Source organism: Oxyura jamaicensis, chromosome 4, assembly GCF_011077185.1.
Source record: "Oxyura jamaicensis isolate SHBP4307 breed ruddy duck chromosome 4, BPBGC_Ojam_1.0, whole genome shotgun sequence".
In the NCBI taxonomy this organism is placed as follows: domain Eukaryota; kingdom Metazoa; phylum Chordata; class Aves; order Anseriformes; family Anatidae; genus Oxyura; species Oxyura jamaicensis.
Genome location: NC_048896.1, coordinates 58,563,680 through 58,573,061, shown reverse-complemented (window position 1 = coordinate 58,573,061; position 9,382 = coordinate 58,563,680).

Sequence of the window (9,382 nt, the reverse complement as noted above, 5' to 3'; positions counted from 1 at the left end):
AAAAAAAAAACAAAACAAAACAAAAAAAAAAAAAAAAAAAAACTATGATTGTGCCATTTCAGAAAAAGCACTTGTGAAAACATCAGTTGAAGCAGGAGGCTCTAGCTCATTGTAGCTGTTAGATGTTTGAGCAACTCCTGAACAAAAGCAAGAAAGCAAGCTGTAAGTGATCATTTCATTGAAGTAGTGGATTCCTCCTGCTGTGTACGAGCTACATAGCTGGAGAGGACTGATGATAGGAGAGCCTCGAGCCTGGTGGAGCTTACTATAAATATACAGATAGGAAGAAAACAGAAAAACAACCAGACTTTGATAAAGACAGACAAGAATTCTCTGCACATGATTGAAAGTAACCCTTCATGGCTTATAATCATAGAATCATAGAATCATAGAATATTCTGAGTTGGAAGGGACCCTTAAGGATCATCAAGTCCAACTCTTGACACCGCACAGGTCTACCCAAAAGTTCAGACCATGTGACTAAGTGCACAGTCCAATCTCTTCTTAAATTCAGACAGGCTCGGTGCAGTGACAACTTCCCTGGGGAGCCTGTTCCAGTGTGCAACCACCCTCTCTGTGAAGAACCCCCTCCTGATGTCAAGCCTAAATTTCTCCTGCCTCAGCTTAACCCCGTTCCCGCGGGTCCTGTCACTGGTGTTAATGGAGAAAAGGTCTCCTGTCTCTCGACACCCCCTTATGAGGAAGTTGTAGACTGTGATGAGGTCTCCTCTCAGCCTCCTCTTCTCCAGGCTGAACAGGCCCAGTGACCTCAGCTGTTCTTCGTACGTCTTCCCCTCCAGGCCTATCACCATCTTCGTAGCCCTCCTCTGGACACTCTCCAACAGTTTCATGTCCTTATAATGAATCAGTCTGGTTAAACTTGAATCTGTCAGGTGTGAGAGTGCACTGATAGGTGTGCTGGGCTGAGGAGACTGTCGTACTAGGTTGATGTTCTGCTTTGGTTTCTAGCTGTCATTTTGCATTAAACTACTTTTACTTTGTTTTGATAAATTACTCAAGCTGATAGTATGTGCCAAATGCCAAATAGATGTTCTGTGACTGAGGAGGAGTCTTAATGTTTCTATTGACAGTTTCTCTGAGAGGCAGGTCATGCTTAGAAGTATGGTTTCTTGTTTGCATTGTGTGTGAGATTATAACTGACCTTTAGATTGTATTTCTAAAAGTTGGGTATTGTCTTCTCTATCACACAAAGTTGTGGAAACCTTGGTAAACACGTGGAAAATGAAATGGTTTAGTTTGTTTTAACACACTTAGCATAGGGTATAAGTGGATATTTATGAAACACCTGCTGTAAAATCTAAGAGAATATTGCTAGGTCCTTCATATCGATGAACAGTTTCTATCTTCCCATTTGTATTTTTACAGCATAATTAGAAGAATGGGTGGTAACTTGTTCATTGTTTGCAACCACATACATTAGGCCTCCTGAAATTGGACTTACTGGACTCAGTACCAGACAACAACAAATAAAAATATTGGAAGCCCACACAATTCTCACAGTCCAGTGTGACAGAAAAACATATGGAATAAAGAATTGTTAATGAATAAAGCACTAAGGACGCGGTAGAATATAAGTATGGTAAAAATTGATATAAAATGTATGCAATAAGCAGAGGATTAAAGAGGGATGTGGGATACTAGACTACAGTGACAGTTGTACAGAGGAAATAGTTCACTGAGACCTGTTGAGAAGTTTTGAATTGTATTTTGACGTGAGACCTAATTTTAAGATCAGTGCAATATTAAGATTTATGGCAAGTATGCACAAAATGTGGCATAATTGAAAGGCAGGGAAATAGGCGATTATGCCTGATAAAATGATTTCCTTCAGTTAAAAGTAAAGAAACATGTATTTTTGAAAGCATAGAATATAAAAAAATGTTTAGGTATTTAAAATGTTTGTTGAAGAGAGGAAATCTCAAGAAGGGAACTAAAGCTACTGATCTCTTGAAAGTATCATCTTACTCATTTACAAACATTTGGATTAAAAACAAAAACTAAATTCAAACTGTGTTCCTTAACATGGTAACTTGGCTAAAAAGAAGTTCAGACATGAATTTGCAAGGAAAAATTTCCCTTCTTTCCAGAATTAAGTTTAAGTGGTTTTACATGACTCATTTATTAGTACTGTTTGTTGCTGACGGTGGTGAGAGCAAAGGTTGTGCAAACAATTTGGTCTTAATCATTTTTGATGCTGAAGTACTTCTCATTTAAAGACTCATTTAAATCTGCCAGCTTTGTGTATTCCTCTATTTTCTCATTTTTCAGAAGTATGAATGGAAATGAAACTACATAATGAAAAAAAAAAAAAAAAATCCACAGTGTTAACAGTTAAAAATGCTTAGTGCAAATGCAAACTGGAAACATGTTGTCCAATTGATTTATTGTAGTAAATGTATGCAGTGGGAAGCATAAGTGTTTCTACTAAGTAAATTATCTTCTTCCTATGAGGTTTTCTTCTGTGGCACTACCCCTGATATATCACTATGCATTCAAGCCACCAGCTCTGTTGAAGTCCATTAGAAATTCCACTTCATATAATACATTTCACTATTATAGCAAAAATCTTTACTCCCAGGAGTGAGCACTGTAATACATTTTTATGATGTAATTGTCCACAGCCTGGAGAGCACCTGTTAGCTAAATCTGATTTAGTACATTGCTGGTACCACTGTTAAAATACAGTGCTGTATAGTAAAGTAGTTAGGAAGCAAAGTAAGAACTTGATTTTTGTGTGTATGTGTGTGTGTGCATTGAGATTTAAAAATACTATACTTTCATGATATATTTTTTCTCCTGTTGAAAATATTATTCTCTGTGTAACTAGAACACAAAGGTATTTTTTTTTCTTTGCATGCAGTTTACAACACAACTTTCTATGAAAAGGAAATGATGGAAAACATTAGTTAGCCGCGGTACCTAATAGATGCATACTGATACTATTGCTGTCAAAATGCATTCTGACTGTTATTATATCTAGTGAGATAATACGCTAGACTGAAAGTTTTACTAGAGAATGCTACTGAAGATGATTACGCGCAACTGAAATAATTACATTTCCTATTTCATATTATATATGCAGGTAATTCTTTATGTAACTTTATAAAATAATCTAATGATTTTGAAATGGCAGATACTTTAAAGTCTGCTTTGTAAAGTTCCTCTAAATTGGCATGATCAAATGAAAAATTTAACCATACATTCTGAGTTGTCTCATATTTAAGACACACAGATGTCATTCGGATACAGAGGTGTCAGAATACTTGTTAATAAGGCTGGAACACAACATTTTTAATAGGAAAACATGTTTCTGGTGGGGAGTCCTGCAGACAACATATTAGACAGAGCTTCTATTAGACAGAATGTGGAGTTCCTGTTTGTGTGTGTTTCATATACAAAAGAAGAGTTACTCAATCTCTCAGTTTCTGTTTATGTAAAAAGATGTTAACAAGCATCAGGAAGCCCTGATTATGCAGCTAGAAAAAAAGAAGAAAGGACAATTGTATGTCATAGTTTTGGTAAGTTCTTAAATAAAAGGAATTAAGTTTATATATTTGAAAACTTAAATTACTATTTTTTCTAAGCCTGTTGATCCTTATGACCTTGTTTGTGCTAAATATGGGACTATCTGCAAGGGAAGGCATAATTTTATACTCTATAGGCTTAAATTAAATGCCAAAGAGCTTCAAAAGCCATTTTAATTGCTAAAATGAAAAGATGACACACATCAAAGAATCTTTATTTTTCATGCTGATGCCCACATAGCTTTTTTTATATCCTTTTAAAGCTGTTAGTTAGACTTCATACTTATTACGGAGTCCTTGTATTGTCTTTTTTGTAACATCACAGTTCTGGAAGGAAAGAGGAATCAAGAATGAAATTGCCATATTTTGACTTTGAAGCCTGTTAAAATCTGGGTTTACATGATACTTTCTGTATCTGTTTTTCCTCTGTCTGCCTCTAAGGCTATATGTTCCTTGAACTGAACCACGAGTGGGGGTCTCTGCTCCAGGCCTCTGACCCAAGGTGAACTTTAAAATAGAACGTGTTTAGGTAGCCCCCTCCTGTGCAGTCTCAGTGTGTTATTCTCAGTGTGTTATAGAAGCTCAATACCACACTGATGTTTTAACTATTGGTGAACAGCACTTGCACAGCAGCAAGGCATTCTCTGTTTCTCATGCTGCCCTGACGGTGAGGAGGCTGGGAGTGCACAGAATCTGTGAGGGGACACAGCCAGGACAGCTGACTGCACTGACCAAAGGGATATCCCATGTCATCCTCAGCAGTAAAGGCTAGGGGAAAGAGGGAGGGAGGGTAATGTTTGGAGCTACAGTGTGTATCTTCCCAAGCGATGGTTATGCTTAATAAATCCCTGCTTTCCTGGAAATGCCTGAATGCTTTCCTGCTGATGAGAAGCAGTGAATGAATTCCTTATTTTACTTTGCTTGTGAGTGTACCTTTGCATTACCTATTAAACTGCCTTAATCTCAACCTACAGATTTTCTCACTTTTGTCTTTCCCATTTTCTCCTCCATCCCACTGGGACGGCAGAGGGAGAGCTGCTTACTGGGTTAACCCCACAAGGTCTTAAAGTTTTCAGTTTCAAAGAGGCAACCTATCAGAAATCAGAAGACCTACTTGAGGAAGCCAGCTGAACCGAGTTGGTCAAAGGTTTAAAAATGGAGAAAGTTTTAATGAAATTTCAGTCAAAAGTGTAAAACTCCCAAATCCAGGGCAAGCACTACAAATCACAAGTAAGCAAGCTAAGAGAATGGTAGAACCAAATAGAAAACATATGAAAGTGGGTAAAGAAAGGGACTAACGAAGAATCTTGTGTGGTTCACAGGGAACTGCCAAAAGTCAAGCTAGAAAAGCAATGTGTGACAAGTATCAAAGTTAGCTTATCTGTTAAAAGAACCATGAAAGAAGCAATAAAGACTTTGTAACAATGAGAGAGATTAAAGATCCCTAAATAAAACATTTCAATAGAACAATAATATGGACTATTAGCTAGAGTAGGTTGGTAAATGGAACAAGAATATGACAACTGTATCCAACATAGACCAGAAAAAGCAGAACAGGCTTGAAGGCCTAGACAACAATAACATGGAATGATAGATGTAACAAGAATTTTAAATAAAAAAGAATGAGTTCTTCTATTTACAAGAAAGGGAAATCACGGTCCAGGCAGCTGCAGGTTTATAAGCCCTCAAAAGAATGCAAAGCTTTACAGCTTTCTATGGTAACAGGAAAATGAGTTAAAATTCTACATCAGCGTACAAAATGTTTGCCCCCTACACATTAAATCTTTCATTAATAGTGCCTGGTTTACTAAATAAAGTGTTGTTAATCCCATCTATTCTGACCTTAGCAGTCTCTGATCTGGTAACTGTATGATAAATTAATAGTTAACTTAGGAAAAAAAGAATGACAAGGACTTTATTACGGCTAAAGAGTTAGAGACAGCAGTAACTTGTGTTGAAAGGGAAATTACTGGAGTGAGATATTATTAATATCATTAATGATAATCCACAAACAGCCTTAGGGCTTGTCTTAATAATAATAAATAAAAAAATCAATAATTTCCAGCACAAAAGTCATTGCCCTTCTCCAGTCACATGTATCATATACTGTGAAATGTTTACTTAAGCTACTCAAGGGATTGGCAAGGATTTAATCTGTTGTTTATTTGGTCAGTTTATTTTAGTCTTTTTTGCTTAAACTTCAGGAAGTTTGAGAGAAGGAAAAAACTGAAGATGGCTTAACTGTGGAGCTATAAATCCTTTCTAGAGCCTCTTGGATCACTTTTATAAGACTTAGTGCTATAATTTACATTAAAAATATTTCTTTATACATTTTGAAATTTATAAGGAGTTAATTGCATGTGTCAATACTAAGAATTTACTGTTCTGTGTGGATTTATAACTCGGAGAGGTCTTTTAAACCTGATTGAGATTAGTACACTTGAGATGGCACGATGCTTTATGTTTCAACATTTATACATAGTGCATTGGACAGTTGATAACAGATACAGATAAAGTGTCGGATGATCATAATCAGTGCATACTACTTCAGGAAAACAAGCCACTTTCTTTGTCAGTTTGAGATCATTGAGAATATGGAAAAAATTGCTTACCATCTCAAACCAGTGGAACGAGTGAGTAGTTTGGTTCTTTCTCAAACACTTACATTCACTACTTGAATGGCGAATGTGGTCCCGTGTTAGACCCTAAAAGGATCAGCTTGATTTTTCTCAGTCTTTAAAGCAGATTTTACAGAGTAAGAATCCTTCAAGTTTTCATGCCCTATATTGTGAATCTGGTTGGAAAAGGATAAGAACGAGTTACATATAATGAGTATCAATAATTGCCTAAGTATTATAGATACTTTCACAGTTTCCACATACAAAATGGGTGCAGGTAATACATGTAAGTCTTGTCAAAAAAGTGTCATTGTAAGTACTGACAAAAAAAGAGAAGACATAATTAACAATATCAAGGGAGCAGGAAGAGATATTTTCAGTATGAGGCTAGGTAAATGCATGGTGAAATCACTAAGGCTACAGGATTTTAACATGTTGTTAAATCAAGCATAAAGGTATGCTGAGGAATGTACTGCCTCACTCAGAGAGGAACAACAAAAAAAAAGGTCATGACTAGAAGAAGAAACTGTGGAGGAGGTTGTAGTGAAGAGTGGTGGGATGTCTAAGAAAGTAAGTATAGTAATAGCAGGACTATGGGCTGTCCCTGAGAGGGCAGGTGGAGGTTGAAGGAAACAGTACCTAGGAGCATCGAAACATGTTGCCAGCAGCAATGCAGCAACTGCATATAATGAAATTTAATATTCTGTGCAAATTATTCACAAAATCTCTGATTTGTTTCACCTTTAATTATGATAGCTAGAGATTGTTATGAAAAGAAAGAATAAAGAGTAAAGAGGGTACTTCTGCCAGGTGCCTTTTCATACTGATAAGAATTCAGATCATTTTGCATTCTCATACACAGAGTTTCTCATTCCAGTCCCCTAGCTTTAAAACAACTTAAAATCTTTATACCCACATACATGTATGTAAGGTCTTTTATTTTTATATTATTTTAAATCAATGTTTAGATGTTTCTCAGGAAGAGTATTACATGAAGAAGTAGGTCCCATTTACTTCCAAAATGTGCCAGTAAGACAAAAATTTGTCAGGAAGGTAATACACTGGACGTTTTACCAAGGAAAAGTCTACTTACTGTCTTACTTAGCTTTTGTGGCCAGGTCAATAGTGGAAAAGAAAAAAATGTGTGATTTAGTCTCTAGGAGGCAGAGTGCTCTTTCCTGCAGATGCTAGGTTGGCATTACAGATACTTAGGAGAAGATTATGGCTGGTGAAGTAGAGCTTTTGATGAAGAAAACATTGAATCTGTAATTCTCTGTTATTCAAAGTTAAGGTGGCTGAACTGTGGCTTCATGTGACAGAATTGTACAGGAAATAGTGCTGATTCACATTACCACAAGAAAAGCACTCATAAAAACCTGATTTCTAAGTGCCTTTTCAGTGTACCTTGAGGTAGCAGCTCCATTATGCACACTCCCTATGTGAACTGTGGCCCCATCCCTTTTTCAGCTAATTTACTTCTGGGGAAAATTGCTATTACGACATGTCTTTGTGAAGCAGTATAAAGAGGACCATTTCTTGTTCCTTCCTCAGCTGTTTGAATACAGATAGATACCTGGAAACCTAGTCCAAAATGTGTATGGAAAGGCTGTAGTTGCTTTTACTGTCCTGTATCAAAGTTAGCCAATTTAATGAATTTATGGAGGAAAATTAATCAAAATCTTCTAAAAGCTGACAGCTGAGGTTGAAGCTGAACTCTACTTTGGTGGACCTTCTCTGTTAGAAAATAAAATTTCCTAAATAAATTACTAATCCTGGGGTCAAATGTGTTAATTATTTAGCTTCTGCTGGTGATCGCCTCTATTTTATGTGTCTTAAGTTTAAAAGCTATGTAGTAAGTAAACATCACTCAAAATAATCCTTGAACACGGGCTATGTATATCTATGCATAAAAAAGATTTTCATCATCAGGATGATGACACTTTATTGTCAGTTATGTATCTTTCTGCTTAGCTGCATTCGTGCTGAATTTTCTTTTAATACAGAAATGAGCTATAATCAATAACTTGTCAAATTATTCATTCCTAATGGACTAGCCAAAGGATTTTGACATTACTTTCTGAATAAATTATGTGAAATATATATATTTCCATTATTTGACCATTGCTCCAGATTGTTAAATAATGTTCTGTGAATAATTTATTCAACATTTTTCTGTCAATCTTTGAATAATTTACTCACAAATACATTATTTTTATTATTCAGCCAGTTATATTTCCAGCATCTGTGGCAATGTCTTTGTTGTGTGGAAGCATAGGGATCTCTGGAAGGAGAGAGAAACCATTAATTAGCATAACTTCACTTCTTTGTAATAAGCGTTCAGTACCTTTTTTTTTTTATATATATATATATATACCCAAGTGCATAATTAAATGAATCTATTTTCATCTCTCTCTTCATTTAACAAGTAGTTTTCTACAACAGTCTTTAACTCAATGACCCCTACTATTTTTATTGAAAAACTCGCACTGTCACTATCCTGCCTCTGCTTGTTTCTCAAGTCTTCAACAACATTCAGAAAAGTTCAATTACTTTAATTTGTGTGCTGAAGACACGTGATGAGGAAAAGATTTACACTGCTTGTCTGGTGCTGTTAACCCAGGCATTTTGAACATAATATCTACATAAATACATACTGAATAAACACAGGTCTGTGATATACAAGCACAAGTGAAAGGAACAAGCTTTTAAGAATGCAATCCCAACAGGAAGAGAAAGACTAAATAGGTTGCCTGTCAAAAGGTGTGTTGTGAAATATCCCTATCTATTTACCAGTTTGTTTTACATCCAGGTAGCAGAAAATCCTCCAAGCATCTGTGCTGGAGCAATGATAAAGTGAAGTGATTTGAAGATGAACAACCATGTTCCCTCCTACATTATCTGTTCTGCAGCTACAGTCCTGGTGGTGGGAGCATGAAATGAAGTCAGGGGGCTCTGACCGCAGCATGGGGCCGCCTACCCCTCTGCCCTCCTGAATGTGAGTGGGAAGCTGAGCAGTACTTTAGTAGCCCTGTAACTCAAGCAGTATTTTATGAAGTTATTTCACTGCCTCTAGCCTTTGGGGCTGAAAAGTTGTTTCGCATATGTAATGCATGGTTCTTAGGAATGGTAAAGCTGGTAAAGGCAAACTGAAGGGCAGGGACAGTATCTGAAACCAAAATTTAGGTGCTGTTTTAGGACCAATGTAGCAATTCCTGGGAA